At 40.2% G+C, this 17,131-nt stretch overlaps 2 protein-coding genes across 2 annotated transcripts in view; one reads left to right on the top strand and one right to left on the bottom strand.

Annotated features, from left to right (window-relative positions):
* Positions 1–3,157, bottom strand: part of smad9 (SMAD family member 9) — a 29,707-nt gene extending 26,550 nt beyond the window's left edge. Inside the window, exon 1 of the mRNA XM_020523598.2 lies at positions 2,782–3,157. The gene's annotated coding sequence lies outside the window, so the exon portion shown is untranslated. The remainder of the gene's footprint in view (positions 1–2,781) is intronic.
* Positions 1–17,131, top strand: part of LOC109923703 (regulatory factor X-associated protein) — a 92,988-nt gene that overhangs the window by 45,284 nt on the left and 30,573 nt on the right. The gene's annotated exons all lie outside the window — the stretch shown is intronic.

The following is a 17,131-nucleotide window of genomic DNA, read 5'->3' as shown; positions in this document are numbered from 1 at the left end:
AAACCTACTCGGTTTTAAATCTAAACAGAATTTGGGCGCTTAACAGTCAATCATAAGACATGAAGACTATAAGATATGGAGCAGATATAGGCCATTCAGCCTATCGAGTCTTCCCTGCCATTCGATCACGGCTGATATGTTTCTCAACCTTATTCTCCTGGCTTCTCCCCGTAATACTTAATCCCCCAATCAAGAATCTATCTCTGTCTTAAATACACTCAAATACTTGGCCTCCACGGCCATCTGCAGCAATGAGTTCCACAGATTAATCACCCTCAGGTTGAAGAAATTCTCTCATCTCCGCTCTAAAGGGCCACACTTCACTGTGAAGCTGTTCCCTTGAGTCCTAATCTCTCCTGATAGTGGAAACACCTTCTCCATGTCCACTCTATCCAGGCCTCTCAGTAATTTTCAATCAGATGCCCCTACTCACCGTTCCAAACTCCATCGAGTACAGACCTGGAGTCCTTAACTGCTCCTCATATGACAAGCCCTTCATCCCCTGGATCATTCCTGTAAATCTTCTCTGAAAACCCTCCAAGGACAACGTATCCTTCCTTAGATACAGGGCCCAAAAGTGCTAACAGTATTCCAAATGCAGTTTGACTGGAGCCTTATACAGCCTCAGCAGTACATCTCTACTTTTGTATTCTTGCCCTCTTGAAATGAATGCTAACATTGCATTTGCTTTCCTAACTACCAACTGAACCTGCAGGACCCCTGTGGAACTCCACTAGTCACTGGCTGCCACCCTGAAAAAGTCTCCTTTATCCCTACCGTCTGTCTTCTGCCAGTCAGCCAATCCTCTATCCATGCCAGTACTATGCCCCTAACACCATGGGGTATTAGCAGCCATGTGTGCAGCACCTTGTCAAAGGCCTTCTGGAAATCATTAACTGCTGTATTCTCCAGTAAATGCCTGGACCAATCAGAGTCCACATATCAACAAAACAGAACTATTTCCCCAAAACAATATAAATGGTGGCTTTCCCCTTCATTGACATTCTTGTGAATGGTTTTGATGAATGCAAGATGAAAAGCTTTGACAAAATGTAATTCTTTTCAGCTATACACATTCTATGCACTGTAAATAGAGCAGGCAGTTATTCACAAAACATTCAGACAGCCAACGAAACATTCTCCATAGGACAGAACCATGGAAAATGCATTCAATTACAGAGATCTGTATCAATGCTGGGCAAGGGACTCCAAAGCAGTGAAAGTAATTTCTTTGATAAAATCCCCGCCACCTCACACTGACATGCATTTTAATTTGCAAAATGGTTTGGTGTCCTTGTACACCAGTCAATAAAAGTAAACTGGAAGGTGCAGCAAGCAATTAGGATGACAAATGGTCAGCTTTCATTGAAAGAGGATTTGAATTGGTAGTAAGAATGTCTTTACTGTAGTTATACAGGGCCTTGGTAAGACTACATCTAGAGCATTTTGTGCAATTTTGGTCTCCTTACCCAATGCTGATATATTTGCCACAGAGGACGTACAGTGAAGGTGCACAAGGCCAACACCAGGGATAGCAGGACTGTGATATGAGAAAAGATTGGTTTGACTTGGCCTGTATTCACTACAGTTTAGAAATGGGGGTGGGGGGGATCTGATTGAAACATAAATCCTAATAAGGCTAGACAGGCTAGGTGCAGGGAGGACTTTCTCCCTGGCTTGGGAGTCTAAAACCAAGAATCAAAGTCTCAGGATATGGGATAGGCCTAAGATGAAGAAGCATTATTCTTCATTCAGAAGGTGGTCAAATTTCAAAATTTATTACCACAGAAAGCTGTGGAGGCTGAATCACTAATTATATTCAAGAAAAAGGGTTTTATTTAAAGATATTAAAGGCATCATGGTGTATGGAGAGAAAGTGGTATTTAGTGGCAAAATAGAGGATCACCCACAATTATACTGAATGGCAGAGCAAGCTTGAAGGGCCAAATACCCAACCCCTGCTCCTCCTTTCGAGGTTCTGATGAAAACTGTCCATAGAGCTTTCCAGCCAGTGAAAGATTTTCGTTTTGTAATCACTGGTGTAACGTAGGAAAAATACCAGCCAATTTTGTATGGCAAGCATCTGATAAGGAGCAATGCAATAATGATTAGCTAATCTGTTTTCATGTTTGAGGGACAAATGTTGGCCAGGACATTGGAAATAACTCTCTTTTGTTTCATTGAATGCCATGGGATCATTTACATCCACTAGAGAGAGAGAGAGAGATCAAATCAATTTAACATTTGAGGTAGGAGATTGCAAAATTATCCAAAAAAAAAGCCACAGTTTACAACTTAGTTTGAAAATAGCAAACAATCTTAACATTAGTAAAAAGCTGATACCATACCGTAAAAAGCTGATACCATACCATAAACGCAGGTCACATTTGGGGATTTGATCCCAACTGTATCAATAACTACAGTGCCAAGAACTGACCTGAAGAACTTTGCATCCCAACCTGTTCGGCTTGAAGGCCCAACTTTCTCTCCGATATAACCCAGAACTGCAGAGCTTTAAACCACCAAAGAGTACAAAAAAGATCGTGGACAGCACGGGAGACTTTATTTCTCAGATCCCGCCTAGAAACCAGGCAACTGGCCCCCAGGTTCCTCAAGTTTCCAACTCATGGGAGATTTTGTTTAATGTTTTGACGGATTGAGTAACTCGTAGAAGAACATCGTAGAATAAACTTCGATGAGTCCCCAAGCTGGGGGGGCGTGAAAAAAAATCAACATTATTGACAAAAGAAACAAAACGCATTAATGGTTCAACTTACTGACCCTTCTGAGGTGCACGGATTCCGTCAGCCCGTCTCATGTGACAATCCCATGGACATCCAGAAAAGATTGAAGAAAAACTTCACAGCGATTTACGAAAAGTAGCGGTGAGTGAGTGAATGAGGGCCAGACAGCTCGGTATCAGGGTCCTAGATAATCTCACTTCTAGCACCCAGACAAAGAAATTTTCAGTCACAGAGCACCACTGTCATGGAGTCATTGAGTCCGAAACAGTGAAGTGCCAAAGAGACAGTCAGTCTGAGTCTCTCCGCGCTGTGCATAGGGATCAGGCTGAGAGAATGCCAATGAGGCAAAGCCACGGCCAAGTCTGTGTCACAGTACTAACGAAAGATAGCCAGAATGCCGGAATCAAAGCTTCATGTTTGAATATCAGTCATAGCTTTGCTTTCGCAGAAGTCCGCGTCAGGAACATCCTAGCCTTATGCTTTCAACGCACTGATTTTGGCAGCAGTGCAGCACTGACATAATCATCATGTCAGGGTCAAAAGTGCAGCATTATGTAGCTGGTGCCAGCCCAGTCTCATCTGTATTATGAGAGACACCACCTTAAAGAAATTGTCTCAAATAAATTGTTTTGATTAGTTGCAAAAACCACTCTATGTTATTGCGGCGAGATAGCCTTCAACAGCTGCAGATTAACATACAGTACAGCAGCCTGGAAATCACAATCAGTATAAATGTATCTTTGTACTGCTCTAGTCCTCCTTTGTGGTGTGAACGGCCAGTGCACATTCCCCACAAATAATGCTGACACAAATCATGACACTCATATCAATCAATGCCAAACAGGGATACATTCAGTCTAAATTGGCCTGAGTGATGTGAGAATGTTATGGACTCAACCAGTCAGGTGTTCTTAGTAAAGTGTCATTTCACACAGACATGTTACAGAATGTGTGACATTTGTGTTCATTGACCTCCAGCTGCAAGTGAAATTTTGAATGTACCAAGAAAACAACATTTCAGGTCAGTTCTCTTTCAATCAGACTATTCCATGTATTAATTTTGAAAAATGACACGGTTTCAATTGAATCAGCTGGTACTGGTATGATTAGGGAGACCTGATACTGTCATTAGTATGAAGCCCAGTCCATTTTAACTTGTTATTTTGATATCCTCAGATCCTGTTTTGGTAATGACTGTGAAGCTATCAGCAAATCTGACAGCGACGTCAGGAGTTCTGTCATGCATAGAATAAGGTGGAAACCCAGACATTGCAACCAGTGAGGCTATACTTCTCCACAGAGTGTGCTGCAGAGGCTGGTAGAGTTATACATTGCAAAAACAGACCCTTCAGTCCAACTTGTCTGCACCAACCAAACATCCACATTTGACCTATTCCCATTTGCCAGCATTTGGTCCATATCCCTCCAAACTCTTCCTATTCATATATCCATCCAGATGCCTTTTAAATGTTGGAATTGTAAGTGCCTCCACCACTTCTTCTGGCAGCTTGTTCCATATACACACCACCCTCTGTGTGGAACCAGTTACCCCTCAAATCTTTCCCCTCTCACCTTAAACATATGCCCTCTATATTGCCCTGGACGAATACATGAATAGGAAGGGAATAGAGGGATATGGATCCTGTAAGTGAAGACAAGTTTTAATATGGAAGGGCAAAATGTGTCGGCACAGGCTTGCAGGGCCGAAGGGCCTGTTCCTGTGTTGTGTTGTTCTTTGTTCTTTTGGACACTTCCCGTCTCATGCAATTGCAAATTCATGAGACCTTGTCCTGTAACACTGTCAGGCTCACAACAAAAACCCATGAAAAAGTTGCATCCTGTTGAAAGAGGAGGAACAGCATATGAATTGCACAATTACCATAAACATCCTACTGGTCCTGAAAAACTAATTTTGTATTTGTCTAGTGTCAAATTTCTCCCAATGGTATAAATTCCATGTTCTTTCTATTTTTTAGAAGGCTTTTTTTTTAGCTTTCACATACTCTGAGGCAGAGTAATATGAAGATTCATTGCTTTCTGAGTAAAGAGATTTCTCCTCATCTCGGTCTTAAATGGGTTTTCCTTTGTTCTGAGATGTGTCCCCGGTTCTAGATTCACCCTCCTATGTACATCCGCATATAAAAATTTGTCAGTTTCAATAAGATCACCTCACTCTTTGGAACTCTAAGGAATATAGACCCAGTTTTCTCAATCTCTTCTCATGATCCTGCTTTCCTAGGGCTTAGTTTGGTGAATCTCTGATGGACTCTTTCTATGGGAAAACTTCCTCAGATAAGGACACCAAAACTGTACACAATCCAAGTGCAGTCTCACCAAAGCTCTATATAATTGCAGCAAATTATCTTTACTTCTGTACTCAAATTTCCTCACATTGGAGGTCAACATATCATTTCCTTTCATTTTGTTTGCTGCATGCGAGTTTATAGAGACTCATAAACAAGGATGACCAGCTCCTAATGGGTATCAACACATTCCAACCACTCACCATTTAGGAAATCCCTAGATGACTATAAAAAGTGTAGGAGCACACTTAAAAGGGAAATCAGAAGAACAAAAAGAAGATATGAGAAGGATCTGGCAGATAAGGTTAAAGGTAATCCCAGGAGGTTTTATAGCTATATTAAGAGTAAAAGGGTAGCTAGGGAGTGAATAGGTCCCCTTAAAGATCAGCATGGCTGTCTATGTGTGGAGCCACAGGAGATGGAGGAGATATTTATTGAATATTTCTCCTCAGTGTTTACTGAGGAGAGAATCATGGATGCTAAGGAAATAAGGTAAACAAGTGGAGATGTTTTGGACTGTATACACATTACCAGAGAGGAGGTGTTTTCAGCCTTAAAGTGCATAAATCCCCTGGGCCTGATCAAGTCATTCCTTGAATGTTGTGGGAAACTAGAGAAGAAATTGCAGAGGCCCTTGCAGAGATTTTTGGTTCACCTTTAGCCACTGGTGAAGTTCCAGAAGACTGGAAGTTGGCTAATGTTGTTCCATTTTTTAAGAAAGGTAGCAAAGACAAGCTAGGGAACTACAGGCCAGTGAGCCTGACATCAGTGGTAGGCGAGTTATTGGAGAGGATACTGAGGGACAGGATCAACCTACATTTGGATAGTCAGCATGGATTTGTATATGGGAAGTCATGTCTGACAAATCTTTTAAAGTTTTTTGAAGAGGTACCAACAGAACGATGATGATAGGGCAGTTGATGTTGTCTATATGGCCTTTAGTAAGGCCTTTGACAAGGTCCCGCATGGCAGGCTAGTCACGAAGGTTAGGTTGCATGGGATCCAGGGAGAGATAGCTAATTGGATTCAAGATTGGCACAATGGTAGGAAGCAGAGGGTAATGGTTGAAGGTTGTTTCTTGGACTGGAGGCCTGTGACTAGTGGTGTGCCACAGGGGTCAGTGCTGGGACCATTGTTATTTGTTATTTACTTGAATGATCTGGATGTGAATGTACAAGGTATGATTAGTAAATTTGTGGATGATACAAAATTAGGAGGTATCATTGATAGCAAGGAAGGTTATCAAAAATTACAGGGGGATCTTGATCAAATGGGGAAGTAGGCTGAGGATTGGCAAATGCAATTCAATACAGATAAGTGTGAGGTGCTGCACTTTGGAAAGTCAAACCAAGATAGAACTTATGGAGTAAATGGTAGGGTCCTGAGGAGTGTTGTGGAACAAGGGGACCTAGGAGTACAAGTACATAGTTTGTTGAAAGCGGCGTCGCAGGTGGACAGCGAGGTGAGGAAGGCATTTAGCATGCTGGCCTTCATCAGTCAAGGCATTGAGTGTAGGAGTTGGGACTTTATGTTGCAGTTGTACAAGTCATTATTGAGGCCACACGTGGAGTACTGTGTACAGTTCTGGTCATCCTATTATAGGAAAGACCTAGTTAAACTGGAAAGTGTGCAAAGAAGATTTACGAGGATGTTGCCAGGATTAGTAGGCCTGAGTTATATGGAGAAGTTGGCCAGGATAGGACTTTATTCCTTGGAATGTAGGAGAATGAGGCGTGACCTTATTGAGGTGTATAAAATCATGAGGGCCATAGGATGAATGCATATAGTCTTTTTCCCAGGATGGGAAATTGAAAACTAGAAGGTATAGGTTTAAGGTGAAAGGAGATAGATATAAGAAGGACCTGAGGGGAAACTTCTTCATGCACAGAATGGTGTGTATATGATTGGGCTGCCAGAGAAAGTGGTTGAGGTGGGTACAACAGCAACATTTAAAAAAAGTTGGATAGGTACATGGATGAGAAGGGATTAGAGGGATATGGACCAAATGCAGGCAATTGGAATTAGCTGAGTGGGCACCATGGCTAGCATAGACCAGTTTGGACCGAAGGGCCTATTTCCATGCTGTATTACCGTATGACTCTATAAATGTTCTATCTTTTTTTCTACCAATGTGGATTACTTCATGTTCATTCACATTATATTCCATTTGCCATTCTTGCCCATTCAATTAGCCTGCCCAAGTCTGCTTGAAAACTACTTGCATCTTCCTCATTTTTTTTTACATTCCTGCCTAGTTTTGTGTCACTGGCAAATTTGGAAATATTAAAATTGGTCCCCAGATCCAAATCATTTGTTTAGATTATGAATGAATGTAGCACTGATCTTTGTGGTACTCCATTAGTAGTATAAGTCCCACCTGTTCAGAGATGAACTCACAACTGAACAGGTTGCTTATATACAGCCTGTCATCCTGAGAATGGTCTATTTATTCCTACTCTATGCTTTATGCTGTAAACCATTTCTCAGTCCAAACTAGTACATTACTCCCAATCCCAAGCACTCTAATTTGTTTATGAACCTTCTGCGTGTGGCCTTCTCAAAAGCCTCCTGAAAATTCAAATATACCACATCCACTGTCTTTTCTTTAACTGTGCTACAAGTATCATCCTCAAAAAATTTAGAAAGGTGGGAAAATACAGAGAGAATGAAAAAAATCAACACCTCATGTCAAGAGAAATTTTTTGTGGTTTTTATCCTCAGGCCTATATTGGCGACATCAGAATCTCACCATTTGTGTAGTGAGTACCTTATTTACATGATTTTGCATCTCATTAAATGCCCAACTCAACTTATGAGTTTCAATTCTCCTCTCTTTCCCTGAGAAGCTATACAGCACAAATTCATTAAACGTGATTCAGAGCCAGTACTTGGTTACTGCAGCTCACTGAATGCTTGTTCTTGTCATCATCCAACTGTTTCTTCACCACAACACTTCTGTACGGTCCTTGACCACTATCCTCTTCCACTCTTCATCCTCACACATCAACATCAGTAAACCATGAGCCTTAACACATTATCATGCCTTTTCTCGATCCAACTCACGCAGCGCTTCGGCCTTTCAATGCTACTTTGCAGCTGAGGGAAACCTATCATTTCCATGCTTCTGAGATAACAAGGTGTAAAGCTGGATGAACACAGCAGGCCAAGCAGCATCAGAGGAGCAGGAAAGCTGACGTTTCGGGCCTAGATCCTTCTTCAGAAATATTTCCATGCTTCTGCCAGGTTGCTGTGCATTCAAGAATAGACGTACAGCTCATGCATCTGCAGATAGTGCATCTTACAACTCTTAGCATGCTTTCTGAGTATTCACTTACTTGCAGGCAGCCATCCTCTTTCTAGCTCACTTGCTTTCTTATCTCACACTCACTGACCTTGGCACTGACTTACAGTCAGTCTCTGTGTGGTTGGCATTGCATTTCAGCGCATAGGGTCTTTATTGCTCAGTTACAGACTGCCAGCCTCTGTGGCTTGCATTTCTTTTTAGGGCAAGGGGAGAGGCAAGCAGCTGCCATGCTTGGGGCTGGGTACAGTTAAATAGGGGGTGGACAAGTCTTTCTGTGATATTGTGCTATATCATTGTCATACCTGCAGCATGTGCCAGTAGTTTACACAGCAAACACACTGCACGTACTTCAAGGAAATGACAATGTGTGAAGGTTAAGGGGGTGGGCTCCTGAGTGGGGTGAAGGGGAGCAATGGTCAAGCAGGGGCTCATCCATTTCCAGTCCAGGTGATACCCTGGACCTAGGCATTCTCACCAGAGTTTAGGAGTCTGTATGCTGGCGATCCAAGGACTGGGCCCAGGCCAGCCTTGCAGGTCAACTTCAAACAGTTCAAAAGGTGTAGGTACCTTAGTCAGGTTGCTGTGGAGAAATCAGCTGGGGGCTGTGCCTGCAATGAGACAAAGGAGGGAATTGAGTATGATGGAAGTGGATGAAAGAGCAGTTAGTAGTGATGTAGGAACAGGAGAGTCGGTGATGTATCTTCAGCGAGATAGTAGGATGCACAGAGGGCAGGCAGGGTTAGTAATTTGGAAGGATGAGGTGTGTGAGAGCTGTAGAGTGGACATGATGCATACAATCATAAGAGTTCTGGTCCATGAGCCTCAGTAAGAAGCTCCTGCAGTGGTAGCATTAGTACGTCTTGTGAATTTAGCTACAATGCCTTCAGTTCCCCCATCTAAGTCATTGCTGTAAATTATATAAAATTGTATAAAATTGAAGTCCCTGCACAGACCCCTATGGGACTCTGCTCATTGCACACTGTCAATTGGCCAAAGACCTATTTATTCAATTTGTCTGTTTTCTGCCTGTCAGACAATCTTCTCTCACAGCTTGAGATTTCATTTTCCACAGCAACCTTTGATGTGGGACCTTAGCAAATGCTGTTTGGTGGGTTTATATTTGCTATTTTCTAGTCTGCTGGAACCTTTCCTGAACTGAGGGAACTTTGGAAAATTAACTTCAATGCAACTACTCAGCCACATCTTTTAAGCCACTGGGATGAAATTTTGGACCCAGTGACATCTCAGACCACAGCTCCATCAGCGTGTGCTTCGTACCACTTCTGTTAGGACTGTAATTTCACACTGTTTCTCTCTCCATTCCACCTGATCTACAGCTATTATTGGATTTTTAAAATATTTGTTTCTGGGATGTGGACATCACTAGCTAGGCCAGCATTTAATGCCTATCCCTAATTGCCCAGAAGTCAGTTGGGAGTCAGGCATATTGCTGTGGCTCTGGTTACATTTAGGCCAGACCATGTAAAAAGTGGCAGATTTCCTTCCCTAAAGGACATTAATTAATCAGATGTGTTTTTATGACAATCAACAAAGGGTATATGGTTGTCGTTAGACTAGCTTTTTGTTCCACATTTTTTATTGCATTCAGATTTTACCATCTGCAATGTTGGGATTTGAAATCTTGCCTCTAGCACATTAGGCTGGAGTACTGGGTTACTTGTCCACTATCCGTTATAGTGAAGACAGAAGCAAATTGGTTGTTTATTTCTTCTGCCATTCCCTTTTTAACTACAATTGATTTCCCATTGTCACTCTCTGGAGGATTTTACACTTTGCTAAGTATTTTTCTTTTTAGCTACCTTTGGGAACTTTTGCTATTCCTGAACATTCATGGCTAGCTTCTTCTCGTACTCTAATTTCTTCCTCCTGATTAACATTTTAATCATTCTCTTTCAGTCTTTATATTCTGGACAATTTTCTAACCTGCTACTCATCTTTGCACAGTTGTATGCTTTTCCACAGGTTTGATGTCTTCCCTAGCAACTTTAGTTAACCACAAGATGCGGGTCCTCTGCTTAAAGGTTTTCTTTATAGTAGGAATAAATATATTCAAAATATATTGAAATATCCCCTTTTAAAGTGTACCAATATGTCTCCATCAATCTATTCCCTAGCCTAGTGTGCCAGTTCAGGTCAGCTAGTTCAGCTTTCATGCCCACATAGTTGCCTTTATTTGGGTTTAACGCATTAAACTTAGCTCTATTCTTCTCTCTTTCAAATTGGTTGCAAAATTCCATCATATTGTGCTTGCTTGTATTTAGGGATACCTTTATTCTGACATCATTACCATATACACTTGTCAAATTTTTTAAGGTTAAATTTATGGGGTTGACTATTACATGGACTTGACTTTTGAGGGGCTGAAATTCATGCTACAGTATCATTAGCAGAAGATCAATTGATCTCTAAATCACAGAATCCCTATGGTGTGGAAACAGGCTCTTTGGCCCAACAAGTCCACACTGACCCTCAGTGCATCCCACCCTGACCCATCCCTATAACCCGCCTAATCTACATATCTCTGAACACTATGGGCAATTTAGCATGGCCAATCCACCTAGCCTACACATCTTTGGACTGTGGGAGGAAACCAGAGCACCTGGAGGAAACCCACACAGGGAAAATGCGCAAACTCCACACAGACAGTCACCCAAGGGTGGAATTGAACCCAGGTCCCTGGTGCTGTGAGGCAGCAGTGCTAACCACTGAGCCATTGTGCCACTCCTAAATGAATAAAGAGAAAAAACACAACAAATTATGGTAAATCGGAGACAGCAAAAACTGCAGATGTTGGAATCAGAGTCAATACACTGTGGAGCTAGAGGAACACAGCAGGTCAGGCAGCATTGGAAGAGCAGGAAAGTCAACGGTTTGGGTTGGGACCCTTCATCGGGACTGGTAATTATTGGATAAAGACAATAGAAACAAAAATGAATTAGTAAGCTTTTATTTATACATACAAGAAGTGAAGTAGAAGTACAATACAGCTTTAAATTACAACTACATGGTACATCTTAAGCATGTCAAATGCAAAAGTTCGTTAAAATCCTGCAAAATCACACTGTTTAACATCTTCAGCACTGAATAAAGCTTCATAATCACCAGTAACTTTCAGTTTAAAAGCTGCTATATATTTTTTGTTTTTTTTTTGGAGGGCACTTTTACACAAAATGATGAAGAAGTTTCAAAACCTCAACTAGGTATATGACTGTATTCCACGTATGCCTGACTCTGACCTGATGCGTCTTAAACTTTTGCAACAAATTCTTCCATTTCCCTCTGTTTTCTCTTGTCTATTGTTGTTTTAATTTTTCAAACTAACATATTTTAAGCTTTTATTTCTGAAAACAAAGTTATCAGACAGTTGACTCTCATATAGTCTCACCAATCATTTCCTCATCATAACATTTATGTACAGGATAATACCTTGACTCACAAATGTTGATCTGTTATCTGTGAAGAGCTAGGGTCGACTTTTACATGTGATATATGGAAAATTCAAAAGTTTTTTGGCCAATAATAGGGGGTCAACTTTTACACGAGGTCAAATTTCACTCGAGTATATATAGTAATTATACAACATTAATTCTACTATAACCTGCTCTCTGTCGGTTCCAGAACATGTCACTCTAAGGAACTATCCAGAAATCATTCTATGAACTCTTCATCCAGGCTAATGCTGCCATCTGATTTTTCCAGTTTAAAGGGAAGTTAAAGTCGCACATGATTATGGCCATCCATTTATCACAGCACCCAATACTTCTGTTGTGGAAATTCCACGTGCATTATGGTTACCATTTGGGGGCCTATAGACAATCCCCCTAGTGACTTCTTTCTCCTACTGTTCCTTATTTTTATCCAAACCAATTCTACCACCTGAACCAAGATCATCTGTAACTATTGTACAAATGCAAATTTAATTAACATTACTCCCCCTCCACCCTTAGCAAACTCACTATTCTTCTTGACTGTCGTAAAGCCATCAACATTCAGAACCCAATCCTTGTCATCCTGCATCTCCTTACTGGCTGTCAGAGTATATTTATTTACTTCAACATGTGGCATCGATTTGTTACTTTTGTTATGAACACTCTCTCTGGGTCACGGTCCAGATTAATGGAACATTTTTCTGTATTCTCATTCATGATGTCAGGCACAAACTGATTATTTAGTTTCTCCAACAGTTCCCAGTCTCCTCTATAAATTCTCTTGTCTCCATTTGTAATAGGTCCATTTTTGTCCTAGCTAATTTTTTCCTTTCCACATGCCTAAAGAAAATTTTGTAGTCCACCTTGATATTTCACACTAGCTTACTTTTGTATTCTCATTTCCTTTTTAAAATAGTTTCTTGGATATGCTTTGCTGTCTTCTAAATTGCTCCCAGTCCTCAGTCTTATAACTTTATCTGCCATCCAAAATGAAAAAGCAAGTAAAAGAAGGAAAGATGGATTAAAGAGAAAAAGACTGGCAACTAGCAGATAGCATAATCCTGAAGTGTCCTTTAAGAACATCAAAAGTTAAAGATTAATAGGGAAAAAAAAGGAGTATGGGCAATTAGGGATAAAAAAGGGGATCAGTACATGAGGAGGCATGGCTGAGATGATAAATGAATAGTTTATTTTTCTCTTTACCTATGAGGCAGATGCTGCCCAGGCCACAGTGATAGAACAGGGAACTCAGTCACTAGAAGGATTCAAAGTTGATAAAAAGAATGTATTGAATAAACTTTTACTTAAAGTTTGTAAGACACCAGGACCAGATGAGATGTGTTCAAAGCTATTGAAGGAAGCAATAAGAGTGAAGAGTGGATAGCAAAGGTAGTGGCTATCATCTTACAATCTTTCCTAAACTCAGGGATAGTGTCAAATGACTGGAGATTATGTCCTTATTCAAAAAAAACATAACATTAGGCCTAGCAATTACAGAACATTCAGTTTAATGTTGAAGATGGAGAAATGTGGGTTATTTTGGAAGAGTCAGCATAGATTCGTTAAGGGAAAATTGTTTCTAACTAACTTGCTGGAGTTTTTTGAAGAGGTAGCAGAGAGGGTTGATAAGCATAAGTCTGTTGATGTGATGTACATGGATTTACAAAAGGTGTTTCATCTAATGCCACACATAGACTTGTGAAGGGAGTGATAGGTCATGGAATAAAAGGGACAGTAGCAACATGAATACAAATTTGACTGAGTAATAGGAAACAGAGAGTAAATTAAGGGTATACTTCAGATTGGTGAAGGGTTTGTAGTGGAGTTCCCCAGGGGTCTGTGTGGGAACTCTTGCTTTTCCTGATATATACATATAAATGATCTAGAACTTGGAGGAAATTTCAAAGTTTGTGGATGACACAAAACTTAGAAGAATTGTAAATTTTGAAGAGGACAGTGTAGAATTTCAAAAAAGACATTGACAAGTTGATGGATTGGGCAGACAGTTGACAGATGGAGTTTAATTTGGAGAAGTATGAAATGATACACTTTAGTGCAACGAACATGGAGAGACTGTATAAAATAACGAGTATTTTTTTCAAGGGTGTCCAGAAATAGATAGACCTAGCTGTAAAGATGCATAAATCATTAAAGATGGCAGGACAGATAGAGCTGTTAAATAAAGCAGTCAATATTCTTGGCTTCGTTAATAGAGGCATAGAGTACAAGAGTAGGAAGGTTATGCTGAGCTTATGTAGGAAATAAGAACTAGAAATACGAGTCGGTAATTCAATCCCTCAAATCTGCTCCACCATTCATTACAATCATGACTGATCTTGTCTCTGCTTCAACTTTACTTTCTTATCTATTCCCCATAACACTTTAACCCATAATTAATTAAAAATCTCCTTAAATTTCTTCAGTGTCCCAGTGTCCGCTTCACTCTGGGGTTGTGAATTCCACAGATGCTCAAACTTTTGAGAGAAGTAATTCCTTTTCATCTCCGTTTTAAATCTGTTATCCCTTATTCTAAAACTATGGCCTGTCATTCTAGATTGCCTGACACAAGGAAACATCCTCTTTACCTCTACTTTATCATTCCTCTTTAGCATCTTATATACCTCAATTCGATCTGCTTGCATCCTTCTGATCTAGGACTAAACTGCTCAATTTCTCCTCATAAGACAAGCCTTTCATCTTTGGATTTAATCTAGTGAACCTTCTGAAGTATCTCCAATGCAATTACATCCAAGGACACTTGTTAAATGTCAGCTGGAGTACTGTGTACAGTTCTGGTCTCCATACTTTAGGAATGATGTGAATGCATTGGTGAGAGTGCTGAAGAGGTTCAGGAGAATGGGGGTTGCAGGGATGAGAAACTTTAGTTATGAGGATAGATTGGAGAAGTTGGAACACTTTTCCTTGGCAAGGAGAAGGCTGATGGGAGATTTGATGCATGTTTTCAAAATCTTGAGCGGTCTTGTGAGAGTAGATAGGAATAAACTGTTCCTGCTCAAAAGCGGATAGAAAAATAGAGGGCACAGTTTTACAGTGTTTTACAAAAGAAGAAAATGCAAGGTAAGAAAAAATGTTTCTGCAGATTGAGTGGTGCAGGTTTGGAATAGATTGCCTGGAATTGTGGTGGAGGCAAGTTCAAATTAGGCATTCAAGAGGGCATTGGATGATTATATAAATAGAAACAATGTGCAGGGTTACAGGGAAAAGACAGGAGTTGACACCATGATAAAATACTCAGACAGCCAGAGCAAACACAAAGGACTGAATATCCTCCTCCTCATGTAACAGTTCTGTGATTCTTACTTTATATCGTGAAGCACAATGGAAGTGATGGAAGGTGGTATATAAATTCATGATATTCCTTAATTCTTTCTTTAGCATTCTAAATTACTCTCTGTGCAAAGGATCATGTCACTTATTTTACCCTGCCTACTGATGACATGTAGCAACAAAAATGGATAAAGCAATATATCCAATGGAAAAGAAAGAAGAAAACAGTGGAATTATTGAAGAGACAATGTTATCATTTAGATCCTCACTACTTCTTTCAGTTGTGTTCTAGCAGTTTAGCTGCTCAAGAACCATAATGTGTGTTCATTCTTAATTACTTGTGTTCTCAGAAGACCTTAGTTGAGATTGCTGACAGTACTTGTAGTGCAAGATGTATATGAACAAAATGGACAATAGTACCTGACATTAGTACAACAAATAAAATATCTTCTCACCACTTAGTATGCAAGACAAGCAGGCATTTGTCTCCAGAGCCACTTTGGAAAATATTTTCAATGACACTGTAGTTTTAATACAGCTCCCACATGAATACTGTTTAACCTGTTCAAAAATTAACATTATTGTAAAGCCAATAGCAGACTGGCAGACTCCTACTGGTGAATCAATCAGTCTTTATTTATGCATGGGGATTTAGTTACAGAAGCATGCTGCAGGTTGTATGAGCATTAAGATTTATTTTTAAGGTTATGTTTACAGCAGAGGTGGAAAAGAGTAAACACAAGATTAAAGGATAAGAACAAGGATAACACTAATTGCACTTCATATTCGGGAGAAGGTTGAGCTCCTGAGATTAGTACTTGTGAGCTGCTGTTACTTGTACCAAGGATTCTGTTTGTCAGCTGAAATGTCATGGCTTTAGCTTGTGTTGATTGCTGGTACAAGTCCAATATAGTCTGTCCCTGTGGTAATGAGCGAATGCTACAGCTTTTCTGTCTAAAAATGGAGATTGTTGTTTGATCGCCGAGAAGCTTTTTGCTGGCCCATTGGCATTGTGATCTCCAAGTATAAGAATGAATGGGTTTCAAGGAATGATGTCTGAAAAACTGGAAATGTAGTTTGCAGAGGACAGAGGTTGAAGGACAGAATCTTATTTATTCTTTTTTATTCATTCATGGGATGTGGGAGTTGCTGGCGGGACCAGCATTTATTGCCTGTCCCTAATTGCCCTTGAGAAAGTGGTGGTGAACTGCCTTCAAATGCAAATGTGTTCGCATGGACTGAGGATTGAAAAGAGAGGAGTAATAAGTGAGCTATTTCATGGTAGGTGGATTGTATCGATTGGGTTACTGCAATTACTATTTCTTAGGCTTCAACCATTCACAATATATATCAATGACTGAGTTGGGGGTCTCAAATATAGTATATCTAAGTTTGCTACTGACACAAAGTAAGTTGTGAGGGGGATAAAAGAGGCTGTAAAGAGGTGTACAGATGTTAGGTGAATGGGCAAGAACATGTCAGATGGAATATAATTTATAGAAGTGCAAAGTTATCAACTTTGGAAGGAAAGTTTTCTTTAAATAGTGAGAAATTGGGAAATGTTGGTTTTCAGAGGGAGCTGGGTGCAATTTCAAAAGCAAATGTATGTTAGCCATTATTGCAAAGTGATTGAGGTATAAAAGGGAAGATATCTTACTGCAATTGTACAGGGCTGTGATCAGACACTAGCTTGAGAACTGTGCACAGTTTAGGACTCTTTACCAAATGAAGTTTATATTACCCTTGGAGCAAGTTCAGCAAATGTTCGTGGGACTGGATCCTTGAATGGGGACATGAGATGTGTTAGAGTTGTACTGACATTCACTGGATTTTAAAAATGGGAGGACTTATCATTGAATCACAAAAAAAATTATTATGGAGCTTGATAGTGTAGACATTTGAAGGATTTTTCTTCTGGTTAAGGGATCTGGAACTGATGTGAAGACCTTCAAACACTACTCTGAAGTCTGAGAAGTTTGGAGCATCAAAGCTTTATTCAAGTGTACATAGTGAACTAAGTTCTTCTCAAAGAATCAATGGTTG

The sequence above is a fragment of the Rhincodon typus genome, chromosome 6, assembly GCF_021869965.1.
Source record: "Rhincodon typus isolate 14 chromosome 6, sRhiTyp1.1, whole genome shotgun sequence".
NCBI classification, from domain to species: domain Eukaryota; kingdom Metazoa; phylum Chordata; class Chondrichthyes; order Orectolobiformes; family Rhincodontidae; genus Rhincodon; species Rhincodon typus.
The sequence above is the reverse complement of the archived record's forward strand: the minus strand, read 5'-3'. Positions and strand labels throughout refer to the sequence as shown.